This window comes from Peromyscus californicus, unplaced genomic scaffold (genome assembly GCF_007827085.1).
Source record: "Peromyscus californicus insignis strain IS unplaced genomic scaffold, ASM782708v3 Scaffold_16__1_contigs__length_79575227, whole genome shotgun sequence".
Classification (NCBI taxonomy): Eukaryota; Metazoa; Chordata; class Mammalia; order Rodentia; family Cricetidae; genus Peromyscus; species Peromyscus californicus.
In genome coordinates, this window is record NW_026294458.1 from 59,483,369 (window position 1) to 59,500,592 (window position 17,224).

Here is a 17,224-nt window from a genome sequence, read left to right on the forward strand (position 1 = left end):
ATGATAAGAGGCCAAATCGTTCAGTGATGGCTGTCTGCAGGCTGGAGAGCTCTCTGGAAACCAGTCCCACTCAGTCAAAGAAGCTGAAAGTCACAAAAGAACAGCTGCTTACGGTGCATCTCCAATTCAAGTCAAGAGGCTGAAAGGCTTTTAGGGAGTCATTAGTCCTGGTCCCTGTTCAGAGGATGGAGCTGATGGTCACAGGCATTGGAAGTAGCAAAAACTGAAGCTGCTGAAAGAAGAGTAGAATGTGTTTGAAATTCTTCCTTCCTCCACCCTGTGCTTCATTCATGCTCTCAGCCTGCTCCATCAATCCTACCCACGCTGGGGGTGAATCTTTCTCGTGGAGTTGATGGACCCACCTGCCAGTCTTCTCCACAAACACCATCATAGCCATCACAGGAGTGAGCTTTGCCAGTTTAGCTGGCATCTCTCCAAAATTAACCCTCACATCTAGATATAGGACACTTACTCTGTGTGTGCGTGTGTGCGTGCGTGCGTGCGTGCATGCGCGCGCGTGTGTGTGTGTGTGTGTGTGTGTGTGTGTGTGTGTGTGTGTGTATAAAACATATCACTTGCGGTACAATGGCTTCTGAAACTCTAGATAAGGCCAAAATGGTAAGTTATTACTGTTATTTTAATAAATCTTGTTTCTGTTTGGTTATATTGTAAAAATGGAAATTTTATGACATCCATGATTCTCTAAACTTCCTCAGAGAACATTACCATAGTCTGAATATTTATGTCTCAATGAAGTGTGGTCCTAATTAATCTTAATAATAAAAAACCAGAGTCAGATATTGAGGGTGGAAGCTGAAAGATCAGAGAAGCAGAGCAGCCAGCCACCAAAGACTTCTTAGCTCTACGAAATCTCACACCAAAGGGGGCCCTGTCTCTATGAATCCTCAGACTGAGTGAGCAGATCCTGTCTCCACCCACCTTATACTCCTCTCTCCACCTCGCTAGTGTGGGGATCAAAAGCATGGTCCTCCCAAGTGCTGGGATAAAAGGTGAGAGCCACCACAGCCTTTTTCTCTTTCAGACTCAGGTTCAATCTCCTGCAGCCCAGGGTGACCTTGAACTCCTGATCTTCCTACTTCCTCCTCCCAAGTGCTGAGATTAAAAGTGTGTGCCACCACTGCTTCTCACCCAGAAAGAAAAGTCATTGTCAGGTGATAGTGGCTGGACATTCATGAATTTGATTAGTGCCAAAAAAGAGGCCCAGGACACCTCTTACTTCATTCACCATGTGGAGACCCGCAGTTCATAGTCATTTATGAACCTGGTATACAGGCCTTCAGCAGATGTCCAATCTGCTTCTGTCTTGATTTTGGTAAGAAATGAATGCCTGTTTATCAGTCAGCTGGTTGATGGCATTTTGTGATGGCGTCCTGGGAAGGTTGAGAGACAGCAAGTTAACAGTTCATCTTTAAAATGTAATTATGGCTGACCACTTAGGATTGTATCGGCTCTCAGGGATCTGGAGAGAACTGATTCTTCCTCTCTCACTTGCCATGGATGGCCATTAGGTCTTCCTCAAAGGTGAAAATTAACCATCACAGAGATAAATTATAAATATACAAAACTTTAACTTGATCCAAGAGAGAAAAATAAAAGATTTCCAAAGACAGTAACTGACAGTTTATAAAAGAGTCAAGTAATGTTAGAGAAGGGCGATTTGGGGTTTCTTTTTAATCGGAAAGTTTTCATAAATACTGTTTGGGAAAGAGCTTGGATCATAATGGAGAGAATAGGAAAAAAAAAATCCAGAAAGAAACATGGGGAAATAAATCAGAATAACTTAATTGTCAGAAGAAACATGAGCCTAGTGTAGAAAGAAGAGGAAGAGGTCGTCAGTTTGGTAACTAGACAGCAGACTGTGGATTTCATGCAGGACTCTGCTAGCCCTTTGTGTCCCCGTAAAGGAAGTCCACTGGTTACCATAACAGGCTTGTGAATAAGCTTTATTCTCCTCTCCCCTCCCCTTTCAACATTGCTCCAAGATAGCCTTTCAGAATCCAGCTCTGAATAGTCTAGTCTTTGCTGACGTCATCTGCGTTTATTCGACTCCTCCCTCAAAAGCTTTGCTCTTGCCTCCTTCCTCAAAGCCAACGCTAAACATTGACGCAATCTGTATGCTGTAATTTAGATGTTCGTGCCTTCAGGTAGTAGATACTGCTGGAATACTTGTACTGTAATACCACCTGATCAGCATTCTCTTGGACTTCCAACTCAGAGCTCATTTAGATATTGATTGAATATTGTTTCATTGATAGCTGGAGTTTATATATTTCATATGAATTCAGTCTGATTCTAATGAAATTCAAAGTGTATTTATGTTTATATTTAGAAAGGATCTATTAAAACTGTGAATGAAATCATGAGTGGGATCCACACTGTGCGGAACCATAGCTTTCCTCTGGTCAAGCTCTGTGCACTTTGACTACAGAACCATTTGTTATGGGCACACAAAGGTGGGACAAGTATGAAGTGGGCTTTGATGAGAACAACTATTCTACTATGCCTATATTCACCAAGCACCATTTATGGAATATTACCCTCAGCAGTTAGATTATTCACAGGAAAACATAGATATGAAAATAGTTACTGCATGCAAGATAGCTTAATTATTTTTCTTTTAGATTTATTTATTTCAAATGTGATATGAATGTTTTACCTACATGTGTGTTTGTGCACCACACTCATGCCTGGTGCCTGCAAAGGTAAGACGAGAGCTTTAGATCCTCCCAAACTGGAATTAGGGATGCTTGTGAACTCAATGTGGGTTCTGGGAATCGAACCCAGGTCCTCTGCAGAAGGAGTAAATACTTTAAACCACTGGAACATTTCTCTAGCCCCAGAGATAACTTTAGTATTGTATCTATTCTCAATATTTCCAATACAGTCATTTCCAAAAATGAATATGAATGGGAATTAAAGCTTATCATCTCATCTCTACTTTATGTATACTTTAGCATTCTGACTCACAATAATAAAATATCACAATAATAAAATATCCTATACATGCTTTGTTTTCCAAATGTTACTCATTTAACTGGAGCTTTTAATAACATATTATCTCAAACAGCCTTAGGAGAAATATAATAACAGTGACTAGCTGTGATGGGAAAGCAATTGCAGATTGATGACAACTTAAAAATGTATAGGTCTGCTAGGAGAACTTGCTCTGGATTCTTTTTTGCTTTCAAACAACCATGACAAAAAAGAAAGGAGAAAGAGCAAACACAGATTCTGCCTAGAATGCTTCAAGCTCTTCTATGCATCCCAAAGACTGTCTGCTTCCCTCCATCACTGGACCTTCCACTTACCGGGAAAGAGCAAGCTGGCTGGCTCCTTATGGCCACTGTGTTCTGCAACATTTCCAGAGCCTGAGGAAAGAAACTTAGAGCAAAGGGTAACAGGTGTTTGGAATTGCTGTGCCTGTAGACAGATATAATAAACACAGGTATAAACGTGGTCTTTGGATGTAAGGGCTCACCCTTCTTATTTTCATGGGGATAAGAGTGGTGTCTAAATAAGCCCTGTGACTGGAGAGGATTTTAAAGAATCAGACACTATTACCAGTGTGGCTGGTGCTGTTATATCTAAGCTGGTGCAATATGTGGGATTAAGGGTTTAAAATGGGGGGGGGGGATAAATGTTTTCAGATGTCATGTTTAAAACAGAAACTGTCTGCATGCTTCTGTAAAAAGACAGAGGGAAAATATTTTGGGCTTCATGAGCTATATTTGGGGACTGATCCAAATGTAGAAGTCCATTGTTGGAGCAATAGATCATATGTTAAGTAATGGGTGGGGGTGTGCTTTAAAGGCTCATAGGTTGCTTACTCATGCTATAAATTATTAAGAGCTGCTTGAATGTGTCAGCATATCCTTATGATACCTATACTTGGGAGGCTGAGGCAAGAAGTTTACTAAGAATGTGAAGATAGCCTGATCTACAGAAGAAGTGAAACCCTGTCTTTAAAAATTATATAAAACCATCAAACAAATAAGTAAATAATTAATATACGGTACCAAAGTTGAGCCACAAAGCACAGATTTCAGTGAGTGGGCACAGAAATAACTGGTGTTGACCATTCGCTGTCAAAGAAGAAGGCCCAATTTGAACCTAGATGCTTTGTACTAATATGTATCCCTCTGATGAAAATCATCACCTTTCATGCAAAGGAAGCAACTATCTGAACTCCACAGACCTGCTAACTCCATGCTAACCACAAGCCTTCCTCCACAGCAATTTTGTTGATTTTCACAGTGTATGAAGACACAGAGAATGCACACCCAACAGAGAAGATGCTTCATGTGTCTCTTGGCACCTTGACTATTGAATATGAGCCCAATCAAAGTACGTCAGCAGTTTCAACAAAATTGAATTCTGATGGTTGCACTAAATCAGCAGTTTTCAAGTGTGGTTGATGTTGCTCCCTAAAGGACTTTTAAAAACCTGTGGAGATATCTTTCGGTCATCACAACAGGGGAAGTATTGATTTTGGTATCTTGGGACGAGACAAGGAATACTGCTGGAAGTCCCACAACACAGGGCAGTCTTTTACTCAAAACCCAAAATATCAACAGTACTGAATTTGAAAACATCTTCACCGGAGCTTAATTGACTCTTTAGAGAAATAATTTCAGGACAAATTAGGAACCTTCCTTTGGAGGATACTGGAGAGACATAAATGCAGAAAGAAAAAGGTCTCAGAACCAAGATCTTTCAGGTAGGTAGCTTTCAGAAAGAACTCTGAAAATATTTTGCTTTTCCAAAAATCAATGCAGGAAGTGAAAGCATGTCTCACAGTTTGGGATTTAAATTTGGTGACTCTCAGAATAGCATTTGAAATCCCTGCTTGGGAGACAGTCTCTTTGAATTCAGGATGATTTTCCATTTAAATTCTGTAACACCAACCCAGGATATGAAACATAAAATACAGAAACATTTAGGTTTTCTATTATTGGCATGATATAGTCTGCAAGGACATCAAGGCTGAGCAGTTACTCACCTGGCTAATGCCGAAGATTGAGACTTTGGAAGCAGTGAGCTTGAAGTATGTGGTAAAATAGGAGCATCACTCTTGTAGAGTTGGAAAGAGATTAGTGAGGCCTTGGAACTGCCTGGGAACTGTGTGCTTTTCTGTCAGGAAAGCAGGAGCTAAGAGGCAGTTGAGTTTGGGCTGACAGAATCAGGTCAAAGTGTTCTGCTCTATTTTGATGTGTCTTAATATGGAGTTCCTTAGATGCAGTTAAATCTATATGGCTCCGAATCTGGGGGAGAAAAAACACTGTACCGACACATACACACAGGGAGTTTCTTCCAGAAGCTAACTTTAGGTATGAATATTAACTCATCCAAATGATCAGGAGCTATGGAAACTTCTTGACGCTTCCAAATTATTTAATGTCTATTGAAATAGGGCATTTGAATACAGCAGTAAAACCCTCCATTGAACAAAATTGAAACCAACTAGACTAATTATTTGCAGCAATATAAGTAAAGTTTATGCTACTGGTAAAATGATGTATTGTTATGCAAAATTGAACTATAGAGTAGCTTCAGGTTTGCAGAAACCTTATCTACATAATGCAGAGTTTCAATGCATGCCATTTTCCTCTACTACTACTTTGTATTTCATGATTGACATAAGGTATATTTTTGAACCAACACTGATACACTGCTATTTTATGACTTTTAATTTTTAATGTTTGATAATTTCATACATACATATTATACAATTTTTGTCAAGTCCACTCTCTATTTCATCCCCTTCATTATCTTCCCAATAACATCTACCACTATTCCCTCCCAATTTCATATGTTCTTAAAAACATAATCCCATTGATTAGCTGCCCGGAGTGGGAGGAATTAGTCTTTCCTGGGGATGAGCTGACTTACTGATGGGGGAATGTCTTTCTGTATGCTGTGAAAATATGTTGCTCTGATTGGTTAATAAATAAAGCCATTTGGCCTATGGCAAGTCAGCTTAGAGGCAGGTGGAAAATCCAAACAGATAGAGAGGGAGGAGAAAGGCAGAGCTGAGGAGACTCTGCAGGTAGCCACCATGAGAAGCAAGATGTAAAAGTAGTGGTAAGCCACAAGCCACATGGCAAAGTACAGATTTATAGAAATGGGTTAATTTAAGATATAAGAACTAGATAATAAGAAGCCTGCCATAGCTATAGTTTAAAAATAATATTAGCCTGTGTGTCTTCATTTGGGTCCAAGCGGCTGTGGGACCAGCAGGTGAGAGAGATTTGTCCTGACCATGGGCCAGGCAGGACACAGGAAAACTTTCAGCTACATGCCAGTATGTGTAAGGTCCTTCTACTAGATTTGGGTAGCCTTTTAGAGTCACTTACTTGGAGAAAAACTGACTCTTCCTCCCCTAGAAACCATCAATTGCCAATAGTTCTTTAGTGGCATGGGTCTTTATGATCACCTCTCTACTCCATGCTGGGATTTTGTATGACTTGATCTTGGTCAAGTCTTATCCATGTTTTCCCAACCAGGGTGAGTTCATATATACAATTGTCCTGTTGTATGCTGAAAATACTGTTTTGTTGTGGTCATACACTGCTTCTGGCTCTTACAATCTTTATGCCCCATCTTCCTCTATGATTCTTAAGCCTTGAGAGAAGGAGGTGTGATACGGATGTCCCAACTATGGCTAATTACTCTACACTCTCTTGTCCTGTAGTAGAATATTATTTTAAGGAATGTTACTTTTGTTTGTGTTGCATTGGTTAAATTCTATGAAACTGTGATACTTTGCCTGTCTAAAACACCTGATGGTCTTATAAAGAACTAAATGGCCAACAGCAAGGCAGGAGAAAGGATAAGCATGGCTGACAGGCAGAGTGAATATATAGAAGGAGAAACCTGGGAAGAGAGGAAGATCTAGGAATAAGAGAGGAAGGAAGAGAACTCCAGAGACCAGCCACCCAGCTACACAACAAGCCATGGCGTAAGATTAAGATTTACAGAAGAGAGCAAGAAAAGCCCAGAGGAAAAAGGTAGACGGGATAATTTAAAGTTAAGGAAAACTGGCTAGAAACAATCCAAGCTATGGCCAGGCATTTATAATTAAGAATAAGCCTCCATGTGTGATTTGGGAGCTGGATGGAGGGTCACCCAAAATAGCCAAAAGAAAACACCAACATTTTGATGCTCAATGCGGGGCTAGATATAAAAAAAACAACCAACAACACATCCTACGGACAGTGGCTCCTGTAGGTCTCTGTGTTAGTTACCTTATTTTTTTAAAAAAAGAAGTTTATCTGAGAAGGAATGAGAGATGCAGTAAACTATAACAATAAATCATTAGGAGTTAGATAAATAACTATATTCCTTTAGCAGAATAATAGCAGATGCTTCTACCATTGGCATTAGGACTTAGCCAGCCACAGAATCTGGCCCAATTAATGGTGCAAGCCAAGCATTAGGTCTTGTGGAGAAGGCTTAAACTCCAAACAGGAAGTGGTAGGTTACTCCCATAGCACTATTGTATGAATGGGCACATCTTGTAAGGCTCATTATTATTGTAGCTCACAGGGTTCATACCTGGGTAAGACTGGTGATTGCTCTTCTCCTTCAATATCATGCACGGAACCTTCCAGCACTAAGAAACTACCCAGTAGTGGTGAAGCTTCCACGTTGGTACCAGTTAGATTTCTCCATGATCTATGACTCAAGTGTGTGGTGTCTTACTATCAAGTTCTGGAGAAAACCAAGAACAACGGCAATAATAATATTTGGGAGTATATGGGACACCACTGACCAAGATTTCCAAAAGAAGTAACTGATTCCTGACACTATGCTTCTCATTTGCTGGCCTATGGTGTTCAAGAGAGGCATCCCCCACTGCCAGTCAGTGAATAACTTCATGTGAACTCTTTTTATGTGTATATGTGCATTTTAGAAAGCTCTCACAGTATTAGTTTCCATATGAACTTTTTAAATAATAAAACAAAATATAATAAGATAACACAAAAAGTAACACATTGGAATTGAACAAAGCAAACAGAAAAAAAAAGAGCTCAAGAGAAGGCACAAGAACAGACACCCACACATGGTCCATACGTATGTTTTAAAGGTCTTTGGTGCTAATTATTCCTCCCTATACTCCTTCCTCTGCCTCCACCTGCATTTCCATTCCCCATCATCAATCCTTCTTGCTCTATTATCCTCCATTTCCTTTTCATATACATTATTGTTAATTAAAATACATATTGTATTCTTTGTTTTTTTTTTTAATCATTCTTTTCGTTTTCAAAACTCCATGTAAGACACTTCCCCGGTTGATCTTGGTGGTTACAGTTTCTATTGTTGTTTGTTTTTTGAATCATATGTTTTGGATGGTATGGAGGAGTTTTGGTCAAGTATTTTGTCCCTCAGTTCAAGTTTTCTGATATTTCTGTCACAATTAAACTGGAAATGTGTGTTTAGTGAGGAATTCCATGGACATGAAGTTCCTAGTACAACATATCAAAGTTACCTGGTATCAACTTGATGTATCTTGATTTTATTTTAATTTTGATTTTAATTATTTTAAAATTTATTTAATTATTATTTTATTTTAATTTTTGCTACCCTGATGTAGTATACCTAATTCTATTTTAAATTAAACTTTATTTATGTATTAAATGTCACATGCTATATAAGTGGTTTGCAAGAACATTCATGTAACATTCTATTTTCCTTTTGAAAAAAAATCAATTTTCATGAAAAAAAGTCATATGTTTTCGATGAAGATGTATACATCTCAGAAATGTATATCAGTCAGTCCCACCTTGTGCTAACATAATGGAATGTACATACACAAGAATGAGATGCACAGGGTTGGCTGATGGTAGTATAACATATTTTCACGTCATCTTAAATCCAGCTGTAATTTTAAAGATAAATATGAGAAGAAAACTACACAACACAGCTCTCAAATAAATACAACCATAAACCAAAAAATTAACAATGAGATTTGTATAAATTTTATAATTTTACACATGAAAACACAACAGAGCTAAGGTGAAACAAATATTTTGTTTTAATAAGTCTTACTCATGTACTAATGATTCCACCTAGATTATTATCAATATACATTCATATACCACATGCCAGGGATTGATCTAAAACAGACTGACTTTGGGTTTTAAAAATTAATTAACAGTATAGATAAATACTAAGACTAATCAGTAGCCACAGTCTTTGCAACAGACAAGGCAAATTCAAGGGCAAACAATATTAACCACACCACAGTTTGTTTTGGCTGCTGTAACAAAATAAAATATACTAAGTATTTTAACAAAATAGAAATTCATTGTGGTTTCAGAGGCTACAATCCAAGATCAAGGCTCAAATTCATTATGTGGTAAGGGTGGGTGGGTGTCTTGGGTCATGGATGACACTTTTTCTCTGGTGGAAAGAGATAATAAGCTCCCTAGGGCCTCTTTTCTAAGGACACTAATCCCATTTATTTGGGCTATGCCCTTATGATCTAATTACTTCCCCAAGGCCCTATCTCCTAGGACTACCAGGATACCAGTCTAAGAATTATAGAGTGAACACAAACATTTAGATAAGAGCAGTGAGTGAGAATAAAATTCACAGGGAGTAAACAACAAATGAATTTTTATATATCAAAGAATAAAATATCAACAGCAACATAATAAAAACAACAGAGAGTGTTGATAAAAATAATGTGAGTTCAGTGGCTATAAGTTTCACTTACTCCTCACTGCAAATACATGAAATCGTCTTGAAATAAGTAATACATGGAAGAATGAAGTGTAGTAATAAGGTAGGACTGAAAGATAGTCAATTCATTTATTTCCAAAGTCTAATTTCTGGTATCCAATGTTCTCATTAGGAAACACACACACACACACACTCACACACTCACACACACACACACAATCAATGAAGTACTATCTTGGCCTAAAAACAAATAGCAAGTAGAATCTATGAAGGTAAAGACTGTTGTCGTAATTCTTGAGTTCTGGGAAAATTTGTAATCAACACTTGTGGGTCTTTCCATGCCTGTTGCTAAACCTAAGAGTTCTACATAAGGCTTGGAATACACAAGATGCAGCTGCAAACTCTGTCATCGTCATTTTAAACAAGTGTGCAAATCTGTAGAACCATCTAGACTAGGTATGGCTCTGGGTGGTAAAAGCAATATTTCCTGGACATAAGCTTAAGCCTCCCTCATTCATTTATAAGACTTTTATTTTTGAATTTTAATATGTTTTTGACATTTTAATTTAATCACACGTCCTTCCTCCCATTCCTCTCTCCAAACCCACTCAGATAACGCTCTTTACTCTCTTTTAAATTCATAACCTGTTTTTTTTCATTGTTTTTACATGCATATCTGCTATGGGATGTCTTTCTGTATGCTGTGAATATGTGTTGCTATGATTGGTTAATAAAGAAGCTGCTCTGGCCTATGGTGAGTCAGGGTATAGCCAGGTGGAAATCCAAGGAGAGAGATAGGAAGAAGACAGAGGCAGAGAGACACTAGCCTTCTGCCCAAGGAACAACATTCCAGCAGACCTGTAAGTTGTGGAACACGTGGCAAAACATAGATTAATAGAAATGGGTTAATTTAAGATATGAGCTAACTAACAAGAGGCCTGTCATAGACCATACAGTTTGTAAATAATATTAAGCCTCTGGGTGATTATTTTATAAGTGGGGCTGGGCAGGACTGGAGAAACCTTCCAACTACACATATCTCTGTCTATCTATCTATCTATCTATCTATCTATCTATCTATCTATCTATCTATCTATCTACCTATCTATCTATCTATCTATCTATCTATCTATCTATCTATCTACCTATCTATCTACCTATCTATCTATCTATCTATCTATCTATCTATCTATCTATCTATCTACCTATCTATCTATCTACCTATCTATCTATTTATCTATCTATCAATTTATCTGTCTATCTATCTATCTATCTATCTATCTATCTATCTATCTATCTACACATATATTCCAAAATATGCCCTGCTCAGTCCATATAATGTTATTTTTTTTGTATGTTTTTAGGGCTGACCATTTGGGATTGGATAACCAACTGTGGTACTCCTCCCAGGAGAAGACTAGTTCTCCCATTCTTCGCATTCCTTAGTTTTCTGTAGATCTTTGTTTAGGGTTGAGGCCTCCTTAGAATCCCACAAACTGATAATTGAAATGTAAAGCTAATTTTAAGTTCAAGATATCAGTGTGCTTTGGTATTAATAGAAGCAACCTCAATATTTTTCTGAAGATTCTTACTCTACAAGCATAGCCTTTTTATAGGTGAAAACACCAAACCAGAGTTTATTAGCAAATATCAAATATACACCAAGCAAGTTCACCGTGATCAAGAAACAGATGAACCAACATAGAAGTGTACATTCAATAATAGAACTACAGAGGGGAGTAAAGCGTAGTCTATACATAAAATAGTTAATGAAATAAAATAGATTAAGGAAAATGATCAACTGTCAGATGACTGTTAATTAAAACACAAGAAGTTGTGGAAGGTTTAGGGAAATGGCTCAGTGGATAAAAGTGCTTGCCAGGCAAATATGTTGACCTAAATTAGACGTCTGGGAATCACACAAGAGCTTATCTCAGCTGTCAACTTGACTAGATCTGAAATCAACTGAATTACACGCATCTAGGCACAACTGTGCGGGAATTGTTTGATCAGATTATCTGAAAAGGGAAAACTCACCCTAAATGGGGGTGGCACCTTCTGGTGGTCACCCGAATAAAATGGCATGGGAAGACAGAAAGAAACTTTTTGTGCTTGGCCTGTTTGCCTTCACTCTTGGTGGTGAGTTCATCTGTTCTGTTGCTGTGACATTGCTTCACTCGTACTAGAACCACTTTCATCAGGATTCCAACGTAGACGGAAGAGCAGTAGTTCTCTAGGAATCCTCCAGGCCTTCAGTGCCAGATTGAGACTACTCATCATGGATTAAGCATTGATGGACTACACAGATGATATCACGGAAGCCAATTTAATAAATCCCCTTTTAATATATATATAAATGTATTTTATAATACATAGGTATATAATATATATAAATAGAATATTATATACACACACATATATATTAGTTATATCATTTCAGTTCTCTTAGAGAGTCCTTACTAATACATCATGTAAAAACAGGGTACCTATCTGTAATTTCAGCAGCCCTATGTCATGTGAGGCAGAGAGGAGAATGAATGGGAACATTATGTGCTGGCTAGCCTATACTATACAGTGCAGTGCCTAAATGTCACAAGAAATCCTGCTTCAGCAAGGTGGAAGGCAAAACCCTACAAATTTCTAAAAGTTGACCTTTCACCTCCACAAATGTTACATGTGTGTGCGCACGCGCGCGCACACACACACACAAATAATAAAAAATCTACTGAGACTCAGTATGAGTGTGTGAGTATAAGATATATGTAAATGTTAAGTTTCAGATGTTCCTACCGCTAGGAAAAAAAAACTCAGAATGTAAAATGAGGAAGCTGAATCTGAAGTTTCCACAAAGCAGATTGTGACCGGAAAGAAATGTAAACCAAGTTTCACCCTTCTATTCTCATTAGACAAAATTCCAATCCTATTTTTCTTATTGAAGGAACTGGAAAGCATCTCTCTTGGAGAATTATCTTTTGAAAGTACAGTCTAAGGGCTGAGTCCTTAGTCTCAGAAAATTCAGCTAAGTGTCTTTTAAAAGTTATTTTCACATTACTAAAGACACAAGTGTTAGATGTTGTTCACTCTTGGCTATAGTCACAGCTCCTATTGCCTAGAGACACAGTTTAAGCTTTAAAAATGGATTATGAGTGTTTTTCTGTCCAACTATTACATCTGTTAGTAATGCACTGTATGAAGTTTACAGTTGATAAAACAAACAAAAAAACTTTAACATAGGCTTTTGTACAATGAGATCATATAGAAAAGAAAATGTTACTTGCTGTTTTCCTTGGGCCATTTCTCCCCACATTCATTCCTCCAAGACAGCAACTTTTGTACCTATGTGTTTGAGTAGTAATCCAAATTTGCCAACATCCACCCAATGTGTAATTACTATTTAACAAAGAACCAAGAAAAAAATATCCACAGACTTACAAACAACAACACAAATTTCTCAGATGGAATATGTATAATTAACAAAAATAACCTATACAGCCTCCAGCCCCTTTACTCCAACCTTTGAGAGTGCTCCTTACCCGCATGTAATGAATAAATAATAGGATGATACTGAGTGATAACCCCAGAAGTTGCACTTTAACTCTGTCTTGAAACCACAGATGTTTAGATTGGCTTTTCTTGAGATACTCATTATTAAATGTTTACCCTATCACTTTATTCTGCAGATATTCTGAAACCCTAGAAATAACAATTGCAGCTTTCCAATAAGTCTGGGGTTTATTGTATTGATGATGTAATCAAGAGCTAGCTGTGAAGCTGTGGATTTAACAACCATGCTCTTGCATGTATTGATAAATCCATTCATGCAACAGCAATATTGGAGGTCATTTCCAACAGACTGATCTCAGGAAGCTGTTTTCCTTTTCTGTGTCTTCCTTTCTTCTTATCCATTTCTTTAGTAATCTCTTATATTGTTCAATATAACAGATATTATTTTAACCTACACTTTGAACCTCATACTGTAGTCAGTATTTATTCATTCCCTAACTGATACCTCAACAAAAAAGTAAAACATCAATTATGAGAAAGAGGTTTATCATCCAGTCATTTGTTCCATGCTGCTACAATTGCCTGTGGTTTGCTTTCAACCATCCAGAGAGTCATGTGTTGGAGCTTTGGTCCCAAGTGTAGGCATGATAGGAGATTATGTAGAATATTTAACAGGTAGGGCCTGTGGTCAACTAGGCTGCTTCAGGTTCTGCCATCAAAGAACCAGTACTGCTCGTACAATGTGAATTAGTTTCCATGACAAGAAGCTGGTACAAAAAAACATGGCTAGCCCCTTTTCACTGTCTGTCTCCTGGTGTCACCATATGATCTGCGCCCTCCCATTTTTTATAGAACCCAGGACCACAATGGCTAGGCCCTCTCCCATCAATCACTAATGAAGAAAACATACCTACCTACAAACAGACCTTGTAAAGGCATTTTCTTAATTGAGGTTCTCTCCTCTCAGGTGACTTTAGCTCATGTCAAGTTGATATGATACTATTGAGCACAGAAGACATTTCAGATTCTCTGGTTGTTTCATTCTGATGTCAGCTACTTACAAGATTGTGGATTCGATTCTATCAGACTCCACAAAGAAACGATGTAGGGGCTGGAGAGATAGCTCAGCTGTTAAGGACTACGCTCACAACCAAAACTATAAGAAAAGATGTAGAAGAGAAGCAATGTGATAAAGGAAAAAGAGTGGAATGCAACAAGTCAAACAAGTAGACATTGGTACTCTAAAATAAAGGTTAGAGTTTTGCAGTTGTTGATATTCCAAGCGAGTCCCATCAGTCTTGCTGACACGTCAGTTGAGGAATTCTTTATTGTATAGTCCATCCCGTGAGCTGTAGAATGTCTCAGCTGCATACATGTATACACAAACACACATCCACCCACCCACCCCATCCCCACTCACACCCCGACTGTGACAAACAAAAGCATTTACAAATATGGCCAAATGCAACATTGGCTGGGAGTCTGTACATAAATCACCCCTAGTGAACTGTGCTGCTTCAGATGAACCAGTTATTAAATCTTCAGAGAAAAACCCATGTGGTAGGAAGGATCATTAAAATATAACTTGGCAGGAATTGCCCTCATCTTTTGAAAGACAGGGAAAAGAAAGTGCTGTGACTGATAGTCAAATACACACAGCTGTTAAATGGGAACATTGGGGACTCAAACTCCAGGATTTTGAGCAGATTATTTGTGTTAGTTGCACACAAAATAGTTTGATTCAAGGATGAGTTGAATTTAAGATTGATTGAATTAATCTAAATATGCAGTTTATTTTAAAAAGTGATTTAATTATTCCTTTTATACTTTTTGTTAAAACTTTGCATATTCATTGCCAAGAAAATATTAAAGATACTTCACCTCCAAGTCACTATTCTTGAGGTATTGAAAGTATCCGCCTTGAGAGTCAGAAGATGTGGACATATGTGGTTATAAATGTCAGCATTGATATCTTCTAGAGTTAAGTAGATACCTAAAGACAGTTTTACCACCCTCTTTAAAAACATCATGGCCCTAAGCCCTGAGCTGGCTCAGCTCATCTATATACAAAACTGCCTCTTATTCAAGACCACACCTGACCCAGACACTCTTAGAGACACAAAATAGCAAGTCCAGGCTCAGAGGAAGAGCTTGTGTGATAATGACTTCAAATGCACACATTTCAGTTTATTTTTCAAACTTTCAAAAGCATTGGTTTTGGTCTTCTCTCTCAAACCTTAGGATTTATATCAAAGAAAAAAAGTAAATCTATCTCTAGAAGAAAAAATATCTAGAAGACGGGGGAAAAGCAAGAACAAAGGGAGAGAAATAACTGAGCCAAAAAAGCATTTTCCTATTGAGGATATATCTAAACATATTGCTTTAATTTAAATTTAAAGCCAAATAAATTTTTTAAATTGAAGTAAATAAAATCTATTGTGAGAAGAAATTTAAATTAAAAAAGAATACATTACTTCACCCAGCAAAATAATTTGGCATAGTATATTTACAGTTGTTTCTAATGAGCAAATGCATTCATACAAATTTTTCTAGACCTTCACCAATTTTGGACTTAGACCTTAAACTATTGAAATATGTAATATAGAGACATGTAAATCTGTAGCTCACTAACTTAGCATCTGAGGAATATGCTGGGTTGAAATTGAACTGTTTTTAGGAATTAGGAGAAATAGTTCAATTTTGTGACAGAAATCTGCAAATTGCAAGCAATTCATGAAGGCTAAGAAGAACATAGCGGCTATGGATTCAACATGGTCATAAATGAGTTTCCCCTTGTTCTTTCTAGGATATCTGCAAAGCTTTATTCTCTTAGAACAGTACTCACAAGGTGACATTTGTCATCAGGATGACTTTTCAATTATGGATCTCTTGGAAAGCTAATGATGTCTATATGTTAATACTGCCAACAGTGTGTCAGTCCATTAAAGAATCTGTGATATTAAATATACTGGTGTAAAATGATATGTTATGTCTGCTCAACCATGTGCAAACAATCTGGCTGAAGTGCTGGAATTATAAGGCAATCCTCCCCAGAGACAAAAGCATAAGGGAGTTCTGTTCAGAGCAGTTAAAATGGTCCCTTATTTTAAGTGGCTGCCTGAAGTTTAGAGATTGAAGTTTCAGAATTTAATTACATGAGATCTCTCATTCAAGACATCTGGTTAAAGTTATAATTTTACTCTTACTTTGAGTAGGGGTGAAGAGAGGAAGGCATCATTAGGCATCATTAACGTAGCCATTCCAAGTTTTACAAAATCCATACCTATTGAATTCTGAAGTGAAATGATTAATGATGTTTAAGACTCCAAGAGTGCAGAAATGGTGATTTTTCAGGCAGCTGATATTACAAGGATCTGAGACCAAATATTTTCCATCACATAATTACTAACACAAAGCTAGGGTCATATTCTTAATTTTTGTTCTTCACAGCAACCTTCATTGATTGGTTATGAACATGGACAATTGTTCAGTGTGATGGGTTTCAGATGTATAAATACAGTAACAACCTACTGATGAAATGAATTGTAGTAAACCAAATAACAAAAAGAACATTCAGCTCACAAGTAAAATGAATAATAAAAGTGATATTTAGTCACATATTTAAGATGGTGCTCTTCTAAATTCTTTTGTCATATTTATTTCTTAGTTCCACACCTCTTGCCTAATACATCTATTACAAGCAATAAATTTGAGTAATGATTTCATTTCTAATGTATAAAAATAATTGTGTGATATTCTCAGAGAATGAAACTTTATATAATGAAAACAAATAGCAACAAGGAAGAAATGTCTTATTATAAAAACCAAGAGAGAGCATTTTAGAAGAACAAATTCCTGCTATCTTAATAGCATGATATCATTAATTTAGATGTAGCCTCATGAAGTATGTATCAGCAAACTGAATAATATTATTCCATTGATAATTACTGTAACAATAATGCAACATATATTCCTTAAGGTTATTCTGTAATAGATTTTTTGTTACACTTCATTA

At 37.2% G+C, this 17,224-nt stretch overlaps 2 long non-coding RNA genes across 12 annotated transcripts in view; one reads left to right on the plus strand and one right to left on the minus strand.

Annotated features, from left to right (window-relative positions):
• LOC128112177 (uncharacterized) overlaps positions 1-17,224 on the plus strand; it is a 610,610-nt gene that overhangs the window by 493,796 nt on the left and 99,590 nt on the right. The window lies entirely within an intron of this gene.
• LOC128112178 (uncharacterized) overlaps positions 1-17,224 on the minus strand; it is a 149,494-nt gene that overhangs the window by 14,999 nt on the left and 117,271 nt on the right. For 3 of the 7 annotated variants that reach the window (XR_008218887.1, XR_008218885.1, XR_008218886.1), the window contains one exon: positions 1-17,224. This exon is cut by the window's right edge and continues 14,274 nt beyond it. This is a non-coding gene — a long non-coding RNA (uncharacterized LOC128112178). The other 4 variants (XR_008218890.1, XR_008218888.1, XR_008218891.1 and 1 more) reach the window with 4 other exon arrangements.